The sequence below is a fragment of the Gadus macrocephalus genome, chromosome 20 (assembly GCF_031168955.1).
Source record: "Gadus macrocephalus chromosome 20, ASM3116895v1".
Taxonomy (NCBI): Eukaryota; Metazoa; Chordata; class Actinopteri; order Gadiformes; family Gadidae; genus Gadus; species Gadus macrocephalus.
The window spans coordinates 11,929,979-11,950,091 of record NC_082401.1 but is presented as its reverse complement, the minus strand read 5'-3'; the positions used below and the strand labels follow the sequence as shown (position 1 = coordinate 11,950,091).

At 41.7% G+C, this 20,113-nt stretch overlaps 1 long non-coding RNA gene across 1 annotated transcript; it reads left to right on the top strand.

Annotated features, from left to right (window-relative positions):
- Positions 1–4,717: 4,717 nt before the first annotated feature.
- Positions 4,718–6,408, top strand: LOC132448151 (uncharacterized). The gene is made up of 2 exons (XR_009523320.1): positions 4,718–4,840; positions 5,011–6,408. It is a non-coding gene; the product is annotated as an uncharacterized LOC132448151 (long non-coding RNA).
- The last annotated feature ends 13,705 nt before the right edge of the window (positions 6,409–20,113 follow it).

Genomic DNA, 20,113 nt, shown 5'->3' with positions numbered 1-20,113 from the left:
TTTTTTTGGCTCCTTTTGCGGGGCTAAATTAGCCAAGAGTTGCATAAAGCACAGGCCAATGTTTCTCACTAAATTGCCAGCATTTGCATCATTTTAATGTTCATGTTTACATTGCCAAATAGAACGCATATAGGCCTACGTTATTTTTGTTCGTTAGGTGAAGGCTGCAAGCAGCGCTCAAATATTGTTGTTTCACATAACTCATTTTGGGCCCCTACTTCTTCCACAATTCTTCATCTACTCCCTTCAAAATATTCATATTAGCTTAGAACGGCGCACTTACATTCCATTTTCTTAAATATTCCACAAAGTTTAAGATATTCTACTTTTAAAATATATTTTTTTATAATGGGGGGGACAGCGGGGCCGTCCAGATCAACATACATTGATCTTCAAACATATCTTAACCGATTTCGACCTCATTTATACTCTTTTCAGGCTCAACAGTTTAATTTCATACCCGCCTCGTATATCTCCAGTTGGTCTCATAGGCCGTTTCTCAATTCCTAGCACGCGTACTACGGACTCGATGACTTGCAAGCACGTACTTGGCAAGTCCGTACTTCAAGCACAGACTTGCGACCACGCGAGTACGTACCTGCAATTGGAACAGCAGCGGACTCGATGACGTCACCACCTCTGCTCGTCCGTTAACTGTGCTACGGCCTCATTTAGGCATATACTACTGAACAATATAAACAAATGATATAAAACAAAATCCCAGCCTCTTTCATTTTCAAATAGTATGTAAATATTCTGAATGAATAAAAATTGAAAAGATATGCGTGTCCTGTCATGTGTATGAGCTATACACGCACGACTTTATATATATATATATTTATATATTATCTTATATTATTATTATTATTATTATTATATTATATATTATATAAATATATATATAAGTTAAGAGTAACTTAACCTACAGTTGTGCGTCTTCTCCATATTGTCCGCCATCGTACTGCTGCGAGTGCGAAATGCATCCTGGGATTTATAGGGGTTGCAAGCACACACGAGCCACCTCCGATGCATGCTCGGTGAAACGGCGAGCACGCATCAAGAACACTTCCGGGTTTTACGACAGTACTCGCTTGATGCGTGCTTCGAATTGGAACAGTGCTCGGGCAACGACTGATGACGTTTCACGAGTCCACGAGCACGCACAAGTACGCGAATTGAGAAACGGCCCCTGTTTCGTCAGGGCTGGAGACAACACAGGCAAGTTTTAACCTTCTTTCCGATTAGACTTGATGTGTGTTTTTTCATGAATGTGAATATAATACACGATAAATAAGTGGATAAGGTATGCATTTTCACTGACCCTAAACAGAATAAATAATGTTTGCCGTCGCCGTTAGCTTTAGCTTATCGCAAGCTAAGACGAGGCCTGCGGTGCTTGTCTCGGTATGTTCAAGCAGCAAACAGCGCAGTCGTGCGAGAACGGCACTGCAGTCCTTTCAGACCGGCAAGTTCAAATACTCGGTATTCTACTAGACATATCTCGTTATTGCAAGAATACAGTAGCATACACTTCTAGCTATGTGTAACTAACTGTTAAATTAAGGAAGCTGTAGGACGGTTTTCCACGCCGTACGATTACACTTTTTTTTCAATGGAGTCTGGTGGCTTATAAGCTCCAAGTCACCAGACTCCATTGGAAAAAAAAAAAAAAAAAAAGAAGATTTTACGGCGTGTACAGCTGCCTTAATTAAACGGTTAGTTTGTGGGTTCTATTGTGTGGTTGTTGTATTTCCGTGGATACTAATGAATACTAGCGTTTTCGCTGGGGCATGTTGTGCTTTTCAGCCGTTCAGCCAGGCGGGCGCGTGCATGCGGGCACACCATATATAGTATATGCTTCATTCAGTGATGCACTAAATTGTGTGATTAAATTTGTTTAGTCCTCTACCTACAGTAAGTTAATAAAAACGAATGAATTAAACTAAGAAATTGGACGAAATATATCAGATAAACTCACCATTGACGTTTTCCTGTTTGCTCTCTACTTTAGTACATGTTACTTTGATTTTGTAGTAATGTTTTTTATCCATCTTTGTGTTTAAGACAAATTACATAACAGCACACAGACAGACCGCAGCATTGAAGGGCCATCCTTTATTTCTCCGTGAGAGTCACGAGAAGCTGTTCAGGAATTGTCTAGTGAGTGGTCATTAGTAGCAACCGTCACTTGGATTATACTGTTACTAACAATATTGTAAAATAGACTGCTTGGATCATAATGTTTATTCTGTTATTGACTTTAACCTCTCTGCCCTTTATTTTCATCCAGTTTATCCATTCCAATGTTCTCCTTGCCCTCTTTATGTCAATGCATTAAGTGTCGTAAAAAGCTGTACTTCGTTGGCTATTACTTTATTTAGTCTGAAACTTACGAGATGGAAATGTTCTGTTTTTTAACATAAGTGTCTCAAGGTAAAATAAATGTAATATTTTTTATAGTTATTTGAGAGTAAGAGCTTATTCTGAGCCATAGGAATTTAAAGACAAACCTTTTGTTTCATTTATTAATCATACATTTGTCTTTGTCTGTCATCACAAGGATACTGACCCAGAAGAGGAGAAGACAAGGGGTCTCATAGTGGGGATACTTTCTGTGATGGAGGATCAAAGTTCCGCTCCTGCAAGACTTCAAAATGTAGCTGTGGTTTTAGAAGAACATATCGTCTTACAAGACCTCCCTGACCTGCCAACGGCCCTTGCGTTGCTCTTTGGGCCGATATACGCTCTGAACATCCAGTTTCCCAAGGAACTGTGATACACCTTTGAAATGTTTCATAAGATCTTTTTGGAGCTGGGGACAGATCTCTCTGCAAGAGTCAGATCCCTCAAAAACAAACTTCTTCTGTAACCCTGTGTCAGAACCTAATGTTGAGCTGCAAGTTCTGTTGAAAACAAACTTGTTGGGCCTGTTTTAAATTGTTAATGTTCATGCTGCCCTTTTGTATATTTACTTATTTTACTCAGTCCCCCAAATATCTCTTCTCTTCCTGTCTATAGGAATAATGCTGTATTATGCATTTTAATACAGCACGTGCTGATATTTCAATGTTTTAAGAAAGCAACTGTTTCACCTGATCGGGTGGGTGAGCTATTGGTCTTCTGTGCTTTTGCACTGCACTTGAGACATGCAAGACATGTTCAATAAAAAAAGATTTGAATTGAGATATTATAGCCCCTGTAATTTCTTTCATGCATGATGTATTATATATAGAGTTACTGCAAGTTGAAGTTGAGTTATGAGTATGGCTTTAAAGTTTTCATATTTCAAAGTTATTGCAAGTTTGAGAATTCAAAATGACTAAGGATTTAAAGTATTCATAACTTAAAATGTCAAGTTACCGCAAAGTAAACATAAGTCGAGATGACTTGGGTTTCAAAGTTTTCTTAATTTAGAATTGTGAGTTACCGCAACTTAGACTTAAGTCAGGATGATTAAGGATTTAAAGTAGTTTCAACTCAAAATTACGAGTTACTGCAACTTAGACTTAAGTCAAGATGACTAAGGTTTTACAGTTTTCTTAACTGAAGATTGTGAGTTACTGCAACTTCAGGTTGAGTTAATAGAACTTGAAATTCAAAGTATTACCAACTCAAAAGCAGAACTTAAAAAGTTAAGTTGTCATTCCCAACTTAAAATTCTATTGCAGTTTGTTGCCTTAAAATTGTTGATCAAAAGTTGTCCCAACTTTTGATTTTTTAGGGTGAGTCTCTCTTTCCACAGAGGCAGGTGGGCTTGGGTTCTGTTTAGGGTGGTTCCTTAAGGTTTTGGACCTTTTGATTGGTTCCATGTTTTGTTTTATGTTAACACTATTCAACATCCCCACAGCACACTTTCCACTGCCCATATACATAGGCTAGTCGAAAGAATTGTGTGTTTGGTCAGTAGTTCAGTTGGTTGGTCACATATGTTGGTTTGCTGTTCAGGTTTGTTTTTTTGCATTTTGTTTGGGTATTTCCAACATGGTAAAGATGGTTTGTTGTTCCCAGTATTTGTTTTGTCTGTCTGGGTAAGTTTCCTCCGTTCTGGCTCGGTCGGTCCTTGTGATTTTGGTACTGGTTTTCTGTCCAAACCATATAATCGCACATTTTCTAATCTTCCATACGCTACACTAATCCCTTTACAGATTTCATGATACTTTATTCTAATAAATAACTTTATCCCTTATCATGTGTGGATCCCGATCTTTGCTCTGACCCGAGCCTCGTCTTAATGCAGCCAAGGAGATGGAAGAGCGTTATGAATAATTATTAGATGATTGTGTTGTACAATGAAAGACAGTAAAGATTCAATATGAATGGCAAAATAAGGATGGGATTTTATTTGAACAATAAAATATGTGTTGGGCAAATTATAGAGAGGCTGAGATTATAGATTTCATATTCAAAAGGCGAAGGGGTGAAAAAATTTAAGAAATATATTTAAGAAATATAGGCCTACTCAAAGCCCAAATCATTGATATCATACCCTATCCAATAATAAAGAAATTTGAATTTGAATGGTAACAATTCCGTTAAATCCTCGTCCTCGTTTTGAACGTCTCACTCATGGCTGTTCAGTGTGTTCTTTCTGATTAGCTCTTAATTGAGAACACCTGTCACGCACCCCTTTATTAAGGGTGAACACAATGGGTTTGGTTTACTTTTCGCAGCGGCCTGTGTCAATCGAGGTTGAAAGTTTTCGATATGGATTGCAGATCAATATTGTCACTTTATACAAACTGAAAGTATGCGTTGTTGCGTGTTTGTTTTTGTGGGCATTTGACTGAAAAGCCCAGACAAATATTGCTACCAACATGGCACTTCGAAACAGACCACCGCAGTGAGTAAAAGTTATTTTCCTTTATTAAATGTTGATGTTTTTGGGCTGTCTCCTCGGACACAAGCCATCAGTATCCCTGCTCTTTGCACCTTGACATGCATGTCACCGCTGTTTGTTAACCTAGCTTTGCTGATTTGTATCTTGTGATGTGTGTGTGTTTTTCTTAACAGGTGTTAGATGACTGACAAGATCTATGGGGGGGCCCCCTTTGGGCCCCCCCATACCAACTTAGTCTTCAAAGGAATCTAGTGCCATGGGACTCCAGTGTCTTCAAAACATCCTCGGAATACATGTGTATGAATGGTCCACCGAAGGGTTGATCTGGAAGCCACCACGTTCCACGCAGTAATCTGCTGCGTGGGCCGTAGTGGCTTCCAGAGCCATCTTTCGGTCTTGGTCAGGATTTGTTACAGTTGCCCTTCAATGTAGCAGGCTACGGGTTTCTGAAGAAGCCTGCTTTACGTAGCATTGGAGTACAAATATTGTGCAAAATGCTCATGTAATTGCACTAGCACTAGTAACCTGTAGATTAGCTTAGTTTAACGTCATTCCGTGCTGTCTCTGTCAAATGTGTGGCTTACTTTAAGTCCACAAGGCCCTCTGGTAAACCACGTTGGAACACCCCTGGACAAGGTGATTAGTCACTGGGTGTGTGCTAAAGTTTTGTTCCATTTTTCACTAGTTGGTTAAGGTTTGGTAGAATTGTTTGGATGCTAGCGACGTGATGGCGTATGTACAAGAGCCTACCGTGGCCAGGCCACAGTTGTCACGGCCAGATGGCCTAGTGTGAGTGCAACCTTGATTGCATTTGTATACTGTTTACCATTGGATGTTTATGCAATTTGGCTTAATTCATCCGCAGTAAAGCTGCATTTGACTATTCCAGGGTCGTTTTGTACAGGCTTTCAATTGACCATGTTGACTAGTTTGTGGGAATTATTATTTATTTTTTTACCCTTGCTTACAATCCAACGGTTGTGACCACTTATGCAACTGGGCTGTGAACCTTGCAATTCTAGTTGCATATTTGTACAAGCAAGCTTGTCCATTTCTATCGCCATCACTAACACTAGCTTCAGCATTTCCTTGTAGGCCATTAGCTGACTTGTGTATTGGAGCGATGATTTGGGTATTTTAAGATGCTTGAAAACCTAAAATAAAGCAAAATGCGTGTCTGGTGTGCAAGAGCCAATTTGTTGGCTTGCAGTAGTCGAGGAGTTTCCGTAGGTCGTAAGCCATCTGGAGGTTGTGGCAATGGAGGCTTGTGGTAGATCTGCCATCGAAGAAAGGTTAATTCTTCTGAAGCATGATTAATAGTTTAGTAAATTTAATCTATTCATATAGAACTATAAAATCCAAGACTGCAGCCAGTAACTTGGATCGCAATATGTGGAAAGTATTAGTCTTCATTTGTAACAACAGAATAATTAACATGACTAACTGGGTTTCTTCCATTTTCTAACTAGGGGGACTTGACTGGTGAGTCTACTGGATTAATCAGTAGCGGTACTTTGCCCAACAGATTTGATGGCATGACTACAGGGTGACAAAGACAATTATTCCCTGCCTATCAAAAGAGACTTCTAAAACATATCTGCTAGAACAGTTCCTATACTTTTTCTATAATTTGGTCATGCTGCAAATTTACTTTTTGTAGTTGCTCCATATTTAGTTCTTTGACAGCCTCACCTGCTAGAAAAGTCTATTCAAATCAGCTAAATATAATGAAATAGATTAATAGCCATGAAATGTTGTCACTCATACTAATGGCAAATACCCTCTTTCATTTGGTTCAACACTGATGTCTCTAGGCTTGAGGGAGAGCTCACAAGTAAATTACACTAATGTCCGGGAGCAATTGGGAATACACTTTTATTTAGTCTACTTGACCAGGGACATCTTTGAACTATAGGTCACCTAACCCAAACTTTTCACTCTTGTTAGGTTGTCCTTTTCTCTTGTTTTAACCCGAAAGGGCTGAAATATCAACATTTCAGGTATTCTGTTTGGATAATGTGCAAAACTTGTGGCTTCACTAATAAAAAAAATTAACAAATGTATTTTTCTTAATGTGGTTAAACTATTTAAAGATTTGTATGCAAAATATTTCTGCTCAATTTGTGGTCAATGAAACTCTGACATTTTTTAATTTGATAAAACACAACTATGGGTTAAAGGTATTTGCTTTGGGCATCTTTTGATATTTTTAGAATCTAGCTCCATTGCCGTTAGAAATGGTGTCTCCCAGTACTGCAAAGTGCTTCCACAAGTATAAAAAAGAATGGGCAGAAAAGGAACTGCCAACTAAATCTATTTAACATGGGTAGAAAGTTTCCATGGAAGCTCTTGGCTGCTGGTTCCCAACACAGCTCCACTGTTAGCACTGGCGGTTTTAGGCACGGGCGAACCAGGCAGCCGCCCGGGGCGGCATATTTGTGGGGGGTGCCAAATCACATGGGGGGGGGGGGGGGGGGTACAAAAAACGAGCAGTACAAAAAAAAAAACGCGCTGCGTAGCGGTTATCAATGAAGTACGACATAACTGGCCGCAGGCGCACACCTGCTCGTTGAGAAGGTGCCGTGCACAGACGGAATGAAACCCCCACTGAAGTTCGTAGGTTCATGATACACCCCCCCCCCCCGCTTGTAGGAAGTCTTGCCCGGGGCGTAACTGGACGTAGAACCGCCACTGACTGTTAGCCTGTGACCTTGCGTTTAACTTTTTTTGACTTTTGGTGACTTTCACAAAAGAGAAATGAACTGGTTAATACAATAAACAAGACATTTCATGGTACCATTTTGAACTGTTTGTGGATATTGCATTAAATCCATATGCTTGACACTTTTCAATAATGCATATCAACGAAACAATGGAATGAAATAAATAGTTCAAGCAATTTGTGGGACTTTATTACTCATTTTGGGGGTTATTTCAGTCTCTCCAACCTGCAGGTCGTGCGAAGAATCATGTGAATGTGAATATTCTATAAATGTCTTGATATCATCTTTCGTCTCAACACTTCTGCTGCAGCCGCTGTTGAAGCGTATGAGTCCTTTGAGACCCCCTTTGATAAAAGGTGTTCTCAAATGTTGACCCTCAGTCACCTATTGCATCACTTCCTTTAGGGCTTCGGCCTCCTAATTGATCATTATAGTATAATTGAATGCCCTCTTTCATATATATGATACCTCCACCACTGGGACGTGGCAACAATTCTCCAAATCCATATGGGGGGATGCTTGTGGACAGTAGGGGTGTATACTCGACATAAATAGGAAGCAAACTCATCTCACAAATGAGTAATGACATCTCACAAATATTTATTTAATAAATTGTTTCAATTTATAATAATCCAAAATCCGTTGGATTTTTGTCGAGGGAATCCAGGGCGACGCTCACTTCCGGGTTGGCCAACATACGTCATCCCTCCACCACTCTACTGTAAAAAAAAGCACGTTGAGCACACAGTTGTGTGACTCATTTATTTAGCAAGAGAGAAACAGGAAATCAAAACGTGCTGAAGGTAAACAAATCCCGCATGGGCTCTGACGTCATGAGACGCTCGTAATCCTGGGGGACAGCGATCCCTGAACCACCAAGACAGTAAACGACATGCCTAACACAATTGAAAGAACAACACATAACAAAATACTGTAGGTGAATTATGTTACACTCACTACAACCCATTAAATACGGTATGATTTCTAGATGTCATGGCAACGTCCGCTCGCGACACTGGACTTGCGATCGAGGCATCGACGCGGACGTTCATTCACATAGCCAAAAACAAGAGAATAGATGGCTAGATAAAATAAACATCAAGACATACAATTCTAAAAAGAACCGATGAAGCAGCTACCCTTTTTTCCTTCCCGGTTTGCCTACAGAGCAGCACACCTGCATTTAATATAGGCCTATCCGTGTATTGTCACAATTTCTCAGTATCAAAGGTGAAAGTAGAAACGGGTGGCCAAAAGCTGTCATATTGTTAGTTATCACAGACAATTTTAAGTAGAAACGGGTGGCCAAAAGCTGTCATTTGTTAGTTATCACAGACAATTTTCAACAATGAATGATCTGTACGGAGCTCCATAAGGGACATTAGGGAGAACGCTCCCAGACAGAACCTTAGTTTGGAAGTCATGCTTAGTGACACGACAAATAGCCTACTTCCAATTGAAATACAAAATTTAGAAAATAGGCCTACGTGTCCCTGATCACGTTTCAATAGATTAAATAACGTGACAGTGTCACGTATTTTCGTGAGACCATACCCGTACTTCCATGAGTATACTTAAAGGAAGTATACTATCCGCACTATCTACTACGTTATTTTTTCAGATGTGAGTGCTGTTCCAAATCGAGTACTCCGTGGTGCACTAACCGGAAATTACGATCACGACTGCCGCCGTGGCTACTCCCCCACAATGAACATCCCGCTTTGAACGGTGAACTCTTTACGCCTAGCAGCTATAAAAACTATAAAAACTACAAAATGACTCTATTAATGCAGGCTACGTGGAAAATGCGCCGACTTTGGCTCAGCCTGGCTCCGCCTCTTCCGCTACGTAGCTAAGATGGCTGCCGTTGAGTACGGGGAGTGTCCTTCGATCCACACTTCAGGATTAGCCCGTTTTGAGTACGGCATCCGGGTCCTTGAAGTATACTTCTTTTCGCCGGATCTTACTCAAATTTTGGCTAGTAAGTACGGACAGTACGGGTATTGGAACACGGCACAGGTTCGAGCGTGTGCATGGGTTGAATTGCGTGTGTCTCACGCCAAATGCATGAGACATGAGAGCCCTGTACTTACGTGACACAAACCAGCACCGCAAACGTTCTCTCCCGCTTGAGATGACGTCTTTCTTTATAGGTTCATGGGTCTGATTCGCCGATTTCCCATGCTGATATCCCCGAAGATTCTCGGGCATCTTCGACAATTTGGCTATAGATTGTCTCATTACACGCTAAATAATATAATTATAGCCTAATTATATATATAGCCTATACATATATATAGGCAATATATATAATTAGGCAATATATATATATATATTAGAGCTGTCAAGCGATTAAAATATTTAATCGTGATTAATCGCATTAATGTCATAGTGAACTCACGATTAATCGCGATTAATCGCTAATTCTTTTTCTATGCTAAATATCCCTTGATTTTTTTGTCCCATAATTCTTCTCATTTTAATTCTCTTATCAACATGGTGAAGTGCATCGGCTTGTCTTGTGCAAATGATTTTTTATTGATAACAACATTGGCATATACTGATCAAAACAGGACGATACAAAAAAAGAGCCTATAGTGCAATTAAACGACTGCTTTGAACAAGTGTCATTTGAACATAGCAGTCAGGCTACTGCTTCTTTGTTTTGAGCCAAAGAAAAAATAAAATAAAAATTGCGTTAATCGCGCGATAATTTTTTTAACGCCGTTAAAATTGGTTTGCGTTAACGCCGTTAATAACGCGTTTAACTGACAGCTCTAATATATATACATTAGAGCTGTCAGTTAAACGCGTCATTAACGGCGTTAACTTTTTTTTTTTTTCTTTGGCTCAAAACAAAGAAGCAATAGCCTGACTGCTATGTTCAAATGACATTTGTTCAAAGCAGTCGTTTAATTGCACTATAGGCTCTTTTTTTGTATCGTCCTGTTTTGATCAGTATATGCCAATGTTGTTATCAATAAAAAATCATTTGCACAAGGCAAGCCGATGCACTTCACCATGTTGATAAGAGAATTAAAATGAGAAGAATTATGGGACAAAGAAATCAAGGGATATTTAGCATAGAAAAATAATTTGCGATTAATCGCGATTAATCGTGAGTTAACTATGACATTAATGCGATTAATCACGATTAAATATTTTAATCGCTTGACAGCTCTAATATACATATAGCATTTGTGGTTTTGGCATAAACATAACTAGGGTGCACTGTACTATCTGCGCACACCCTTTCTGAAGCCTCTCTCGCTCTCTCTCTCTCTGTCCCTCCCTCTCTCTCTTTCTCTCTCTCTCGTACCGTTTTTTGGAGCACGTTAATTGTCTTAGAACACTCCCATTCAGAATGCATTGGTTTACATTTCGTTCTGTGTAACACGCAAAAAGTCTGACTATCGTGCTCTGGAACACGCTTCAATAGATTAACGTTCGTGCGCAGGAGCACGCAATCGCGTGATACCGGGTTGTAAGTTTCCATGGCTTTCCGAGCCAAACTGACGTGACGAGTCAATGGATTGTAAACATACGCCGGGATAAATATGTCATCACCACTCACTCTAAGGTCTGTAGCAGACACTTTAGTTCTGACAAGATGATTGAGCCAACTACTCTTCAGGGTCGAAGGAGACTTACAAAAGGTGCCGTAGCGACCCTTTTTGAGTGGAACCAGTATACAGTTGAAACCCCCAGGCGCGGCGTGTGGGAGAGAGTGGATCGGTTTGTCGAAACTGCCCCTCCGGAAGATGAAGTTGATATCCTTTTCAATGATCAAGACTACTGCTCTGTCCCTGAACCGGCTGCCATGGATATGTCCGCATCCGCTGCTGAAAGCCTCTCAAATGAAGTACAGGAGCTGAGAAAGGAGCTACAGGAGTTACGTCTCCAGCGAGAGTTTGGACTGCAACGGTTTGCTAGCTCCGACGCAGACATCCGAACGTACACAAGGGAAGTCACTACATTTTTTTGTTATTAGCCTAGTCCCTACGTGACGGGGATATGTGTCAGGCAGGGACATTGTTGGTTAGAAAATAGCTTTACGTTACAGATTAATTTAGGCTTATAGTACTGTACCAAATTATTTCTTAATAGGTCTATCTATGTGAATGATAAATAGCACACAAGTAGTGGCATGTGGAGAGATGGTGTAATTGGAGTTGGGGATGTCCATGTATCATCAGAATTTATGTATATGAATGTGACCGCACCAGAAATAAACAACATTTATAATACAGATTTGTGTAAAGGCTTACAGAGACGTGTTTCCAGTTCAAGTCTACAAAAGTTTATTTTTAAATAGTTGAAAAAAGTCATGTTATTATTCTATGAGATAAAAATAGAAGCACTGAAGCGACAGCGCCAGAATGTGACCGTCTCCAACTCCACCAATGCTGGTCCTAGAATAAAAATACTATTAGGCCTAATAAACAATTGTAAAAATGTTTGAATTGAGCAGTTAACACCCTACTTATCTGCATGCAAGTACACGGCAAACCTCCAAACCGCGCCTCCCAAAGATACGGCCCGGACAGGAACACTGCTCTAAAAAGAAAGAGCACAGAGACCACATTAGGGCATTGGATATCCCGACACATCAGGTCGTCTTACAGGGAGTTGGGGCAGTTATTGAACTGCACCCAAAGAGGAAACTAAACAAACCTATCTGTCAGCTGAGTGCCAGGGATTAGTTACGACGCCATCCGGTAGAGCAACCGTTGCGTATATATATATATATATTGTGGCATCCCGCCCCGTAAACCTCGGCCCGGACCAGCCCGAGGGTTGGTCCTGGATGGCCGTTACCACTGTCACCCACCAGCCGGCGACGGAGAGCACCGACCGAACCCCAATCAGCTTGATTGGGGGACACCTGGCCGAAAGCCGAGGAGCCACTATAAGAGGACTGACATTTGGGCAGACCAGAGACGGGAGCGAGGAAGGAGGAAGCGCTCGTGTCCGCGAGAGGCTAGAGGCCCACGGTGGCCCTAGAGACCCTAGAGACTGCGTTTACTTTGTTGGATTTAAGTTGTCTGCAATAAATGCCTTTAATGGCTTAACCCACACTGCCAAGGGTGATTTATACCTGGAACCCGGCTCATTCGAGGAGCAGGTTGCCACAATATATACACACGATAAAATCTTAATCTTAGTAGTTACTGTTGACATTATTTTGGCAACAATGTATACTTTTGATGCACACTTTTAATTGAAATTTTTTATGTGATGTCTTTTGTGAATAGATTTGCCGGCTACAACCACCTGATGGCTTTTTGGTCTTTGATTGAGCCTTGTCTCTACAAGATGGTCCGTGTCTCCAGAGCCAAATCAGCTGAAGTGGTCGCACCTGCACGTGCATCAACAGTACTTTATAAGTAGTTACAGATGTAATTATACGTGATGCCATTGCATTTGTATTTGTTGTTTGAGCTATACTTTTTTCTTTTCCTCTCAGAGACAGCTGCTCCAGCCCATAGATTAACTCTTTATTTTTTCATCACTGGTGATGAATCACAAAGCTTGATCTAAGAGAAAAAGGTATATCATTAGAAATATAACCTCAGCATCTTGGGTGTAAAAAACAACTTGATTATTATGAAGGTAAGTACTTCAACTGTGCTAGGAAAAGCCTACCATCCTGAATGCTAACTGTTATATTCTCTCCCTCTTAAAATAAAGATGTGTTTTTTTTAAAGCGGACTCCAAGAATCACACAATTATTCCAATGTACCTGTACATCTGCTGTGCAAACGACAATAAATATCTTGAATATTGAAAAGTTGTAGCCTTGTACTCATTACCTTGACTAAATTAAATTGTGTGTGAAAAACAGGGAGACATGAAAAACATTCTTGTTGGTGGCCCTTGAGGACTACACTTAGCTACGGCTTAACCAAACAAACACCACTGAACAGGGATGAACACAGCTTCCTGCCTGGACTCAAACTGTGGTGCCTCGCGCTTCCTCATCGACCTGTAGCACAAGGCTCTCACGCTGACCTGCACTTGTCTTTATTGGACACTGAATGAAATAACACATACAAATTCATTAAGCTTCAATTGTACTGGGTTACTCGCATCATCACATCTATAACATGTTACTACATGGAAAGAAACGTTAGGTAGCTACGTAATGTTACTTTGATAGACGCAAAACCGTGGCTATAAATTAAACTATTATTACTCAACACAACAGGCAAACATCGAGGCTGATATAAAACACGGGTTAAGCAATCTTGTTGGAATTTGCTGTTTCTGCATCGTAATACACGTTAGAATTTGACAGTTAAATGACAGATTTTGACAGTAGCTAGCGCCTGTTAGACGTAGTTTTCTTACGTTCGTAGCTGTGAATGTAGGTTGTAGCATGCAGCCTAAACCCCTTCTCCAATTTGCTGGTTGGAGTTAGGGAATTGGAAATATGATTGTTATATACCGGGCGTTTGTGTGTTGGGACCTCGTTTAAATGACTAGAGGCTAGGTGCTTCCCACATATCTGGTGTAGCCTACTTTTGGTAGAAGCGATTTCATCAAACGATATCACAAACGATATCATATGAAAGCTGAGAATCCGAGGAGTCCGACGGAAGCCGTATCATTCTGCGAGTTTATCTCGATAGGAATACCGTCAACAACCCAACTGGTTCCTGGTTACTATGAGCGATGAGGTCGTAAAGGAGAACCGCCCACCTACAGTCAGGGAGGAGTCACTGCAGAGGAGGGGTCAGGGAGGAGTCACTGCAAAGGAGGAGTCAGGGAGGAGTCACTGCAAAGGAGGAGTCAGGGAGGAGTCACTGCAAAGGAGGAGTCAGGGAGTAGTCACTGCAGAGGAGGAGTCAGGGAGGAGTCACTGCAAAGGAGGAGTCAGGGAGGAGTCACTGCAGAGGAGAAGTCAGGGAGGAGTCACTGCAAAGGAGGAGTCAGGGAGGAGTCGACACCAGGGAGGAGTCAGGGAGGAGTCACTGCAAAGGAGGAGTCAGGGAGGAGTCCCTGCAATGGAGGAGTCAGGGAGGAGTCACCACCAGGGAGGAGTCACCACCAGGGAGGAGTCTGGGAGGAGTCACCCCCAGGGAGGGGTCACCACCAGGGAGGAGTCACAGTTGGACCTGCTGGTGCAGTCCCTGGCCTCTAGAGGGAGTCTGGATCCAGGAGAGGCTCTGGTGTCATTGCTTCGCTTTTTCATTAATTTTGCGGTGGTCATTAATAGTAATGAATGCCCTGTGAGTTGGTTTAGGTGAAATAAATGCTCTGGTGCTCCTGTTTCACGCCGTTCTAGTATGATGGAGGAGGTGGGTGGGGAGGAACGAGAGAGAGAGAAGGGGAGAGAGGGAGAGAGGGAGAGAGAGAGAGAGAGAGAGAGAGAGGGAGAGGGATAGGGGGAGAGAGAGAGAGAGAGAGAGAGAGAGAGAGAGAGAGAGAGAGAGAGAGAGAGAGAGAGAGAGAGAGAGAGAGAGAGAGAGGGAGAGGGGGAGAGGGAGAGGGGGGGGAGAGAGAGAGAGAGAGAGAGAGAGAGAGAGAGAGAGAGAGAGAGGAGAGAGAGAGAGAGAGAGAGAGAGAGAGAGATAGAGAGAGGGGGAGAGAGGGAGAGAGAGGGAGAGGGAGAGAGAGAGAGAGAGAGAGAGAGAGAGAGAGAGAGAGAGAGAGAGAGAGAGAGAGAAAGAGAGAGAGAGAGAGAGAGAGAGAGAGAGAGAGAGGGGGAGAGAGAGACACAGAGAGATCTCTTGGCCAAGAAAGGAGGGTTGAGGAAAAGGTGGTTGGGTTGGGCATCCATTCATCGTGACCCCGGCCCGGGCACTCCCACGACTCCCACCGTGCCCCGTGAATGAATGAATGAATGAATGTCCAATCCACCATTTCTTCCTCAACTATTCTTACTTGGCCAAGAGATGCAACATTGATTTGTTATCGCCACAAATGGCACAGGCACACAGTTCCCCAATGTAAGCTCCTTGCTGTTACCTCCTACCTGCCGAGATGGGTTCTGTGTCACCTGGCCGCAGAATCAATACTGTCTTCCTGTGGACCTTCGCAAGCCAGGCCATGAATACTCATTTCTTTAATAGATTGCTACACCTTCCCTTTCTTAATAGATTACCACACCCTTATTCATAGATTATTACACCGCCCCTTTATCAATAGATTACTACACCTTTATTTATAGATTACTACACCTTTGTTAATAGATTACTACACCTTTATTAATAGATTACTACACCTTTATTAATAGATTACTACACCTTTGTTAATAGATTACTACACCTTTATTAATAGATTACTACACCTTTATTAATAGATTACTACACCTTTATTAATAGATTACTACACCTTTGTTAATAGATTACTACACGTTTGTTAATAGATTACTACACCTTTGTTAATAGATTACTACATCTTTAATAATAGATTACTACACCTTTGTTAATAGATTACTACACCTTTATTAATAGATTACTACACCTTTGTTAATAGATTACTACACCTTGGTTAATAGATTACTTCACCTTTGTTAATAGATTACTACATCTTTGTTAATAGATTACTACATCTTTAATTATAGATTACTACACCTTTGTTAATAGATTACTACACCTTTATTAATAGATTACTACACCTTTATTAATAGATTACTCGAGGCTCGAGGCTCTGCGCGTGTTGGCGCTCAGAGCGCAGAGCGCAGAGCCAGAGCGCAGATCGCCTGTGCTGAGCCTCACGCGCGCCGGTAATGCGCTCAGACATCAGCTCGAGCTCATCCCGACGGACCGTTAGCTTTTGATCTCGCGCGGCTCGGGACCGGACAGTTGCACGCGCTTCGAGAGACTTCGACCTCGTGGAGATGATGGACCCCCAGGAGCCGCCGCGGGAGCCGCCCCTACCCACGGTACTGTTCTTTACTGCAGCTCAGAGCCTACCCACGGTACTGTTCTTTACTGCAGCTCAGAGCCTACCCACGGTACTGTTCTTTACTCCAGCTCAGAGCCTACCCACGGTACTGTTCTTTACTGCAGCTCAGAGCCTACCCACGGTACTGTTCTTTACTGCAGCTCAGAGCCTACCCACGGTACTGTTCTTTACTGCAGCTCAGAGCCTACCCACGGTACTGTTCTTTACTCCAGCTCAGAGCCTACCCACGGTACTGTTCTTTACTGCAGCTCAGAGCCTACCCACGGTACTGTTCTTTACTGCAGCTCAGAGCCTACCCACGGTACTGTTCTTTACTCCAGCTCAGAGCCTACCCACGGTACTGTTCTTTACTGCAGCTCAGAGCCTACCCACGGTACTGTTCTTTACTGCAGCTCAGAGCCGCCCCTACCCACGGTACTGTTCTTTACTGCAGCTCAGAGCCGTTCCAGGGTCTCCTGTTCTTCGCTCAGAGTTCATTAATGAACCGCCGGTTCTTACTCAGAGACCTTCTGAGTTAATTCACCTTGGCTTGTATTTGGTTAAATGTTCTGACCGTAATGTTTTGCTTCTTAAGTCCTGTTTACACGTGTGTTTGTTTACAGATGTATGTTAACACGTGTACGTTTAAAGGTGTGTGTGTGTCTACATGTATGTTTACACGTGTGTGTTTACAAGTGTACATTTTTACACGTGTATGCTTACCTGTGTATGTTTACATGTGTATCTTTCAGGTGCCTGTTTACATGTATGTGTTTATTGATGTGTTTCTGCTGGTGTTCTTAATGTTATGTAATAACGCAAAGCTTTTAACAGATGCCTCATAATCTACCAAATTTAATCAGGTGACCTTTGTCCGCATTATATTTAAAATGAGACGCAGATTATGGTGACACACAAGTGCGCACCCACACACACACACACACACACACACACACACACACACACACACACACACACACACACACACACACACACACACACACACACACACACCAATGAACTCCATTTAATCAAATGTCAAATATCAGTTATTAAACCTTCCCTTGTTTGGTCATGTGTTTTCAAATCTACTAATTATTCTTATGAATGAAAGTGAACTGAGTCACATGACCCCGTATGATCCACTGCCACGCCCACCAGTTCTCCTTCGACCAAACTAAAGAATGGTGGCCCCTCCCAGCCCAAGGGCGTGGGTTTGAATCCTTGTTTTCCCGTCCTAATGGTGATCATCCTCCATCTGACTATGACACTTCAAATACTTCTGACTGAATTAATTACTCTTTAGGGGTACAAATAATTGATTGAGAATACATCATTATTATTAGTATTAGTTTCCATATCATTTATGTATATATATTCCATCTTCATTTTTAACGGGGAATCTCATTGGACATGGGCTGGGGGCTTCTGGAGGTGGACTGACGCAGAGCTTGAAGCAACAGTGATGCAGAGCTTAAAGGAGATCTTAAAGCAGCAGAGATGCAGAGCTTAAAGGAGATCATAAAGCAGCAGTGATGTAGAGCTTAAAGCAGCAGAGATGCAGAGCTTAAAGCAGCAGTGATGTAGAGCTTAAAGCAGCAGTGATGCAGAGCTTAAAGGAGATCTTAAAGCGGCAGTGATGCAGAGCTTAAAGGAAATCTTAAAGCAGCAGTGATGCAGAGCCTAAAGCAGAGCGTAAAGTAGCAGTGAGGCAGAGCTTAAAGCAACAGTGATGCAGAGCTTAAAGCAACAGAGATGCAGAGCTTAAAGGGGTAGTTCGGAATTTTGGACATAGGGCCTGATTCCCAAGTGAGCTTTGGTATTCTTTATCACTGGAGACAGTTTTCAACCCATTTCATTCAGTCTTTCTAGTTGCAGAGTTCGCTGGTGCTAGGCTAGCGCACGTCAACGGGCAATGCTAGCCTGCTATTAAAAACAGTGTTACCCACTCCACAGTACAAACCGAGGTAAATCAATTATAACGCCAGACTATAGATTTAAATGTCTGTGTTGATAGAATAATGTTAGAAATAAAACTAACCTTGCATCGCATGAATCATCGAGGGACTACTTTCTCAGCAGAAGCGGAATTTTACTATGCGCCGGTTAGTTTTGTAACCGAATCACGACAGAAGAACGTAAACAGAGAAGCGTGGGACAGAACGACAAGGCAACATGGTGGTTCAGTGTGCTTTTAGAAATTGTAGAAATATACGCAACAGATGGGCACCACAAAGTTTCCACCAATTTCCAGTGCGAGATCCAGAAAGGACTCAACTGTGGCTTGTTGCTGCTGGCTTGGACATCAAAACATCGGCTCGTACATGTACGGTTGGTTGGATACAACAAATTCCTCATAATCGTCTTCAAAAGCAAATGCATCGCTAAGTCCTCCAAACGTGGCCATATCTTGTTAATTGAATACGCTAATAGAATTCCTTCGTTCACTGTACTCTGCGTTTGTTGCAATGACAGCGGCAGGTAAACAAACTAGAGCCGGTAACCTAGGTATCAGTCCGCCGCTGCCGTAGCCTACTACCAGGAATATAACACTGCTGCTGTGACCCAGTAATTCCCTCAAAATGCAATGCAATGCAAGGTTGGTTTTATTTCTAACATTCTATAAACAGACATTTAAATTTATAGTCTGTCGTTATAATTGATTTACCTCGGGTGTACTGTGGAGTGGGTAACACTGTTTTTAATAGCAGGCTAGCATTGCCCGTTGACTTGCGCTAGCCTAGCACGAGTGAACTCTGCAACTAGAAAGACTGAATGAAATGGGTTGAAAACTGTCTCCAGTGATAAAGAATACCAAAGCTCACTTGGGAATCAGGCCCTATGTCCAAAATTCCGAACTACCCCTTTAAAAGCAGCAGTGATGCAGAGCTTAAAGCGGCAGTGATGCAGATCTTAAAGCAACGGAGATGAGGTATGATAAAGTCTGAACCCGTTAGTTTGCTTATCTCATACATCTTGTAGCATCCCATCCAGCGGCCTCATCCTCTCATTCACTTATCTAATGGTGTGATTGTGTGAAGGTGGGAAGTAAGCAACAGCCAACAAAACGTTAATACCTAGGGTTCTGTGGAGATCGGAGAACTGAAGGAAGGGACAACAGAACAGCCACGCCCAGCGAGATGCAAGATTTGCCGATTCTTTTGCCTGACTCCAAACGGAATCATTCAGAGTTATGAGTTAGTTTCAGAGTGATGTTTAAGACTGTCTTTGATCAGATTCATTCAGAGTTATGAGTTAGTTTCAGAGTTATGTTTAAGACTGTCTTTGATCAGATTCATTCAGAGTTATGTGTTAGTTTCAGAGTTATGTTTAAGACTGTCTTTGATCAGATTAATTCAGAGTTATGAGTTAGTTTCAGAGTGATGTTTAAGACTGTCTTTGATCAGATTCATTCAGAGTTATGAGTTAGTTTCAGAGTTATGTTTAAGACTGTCTTTGATCAGATTCATTCAGAGTTATGTGTTAGTTTCAGAGTTATGTTTAAGACTGTCTTTGATCAGATTAATTCAGAGTTATGAGTTAGTTTCAGAGTGATGTTTAAGACTGTCTTTGATCAGATTCATTCAGAGTTATGAGTTAGTTTCAGAGTGATGTTTAAGACTGTCTTTGATCAGATTCATTCAGAGTTATGAGTTAGTTT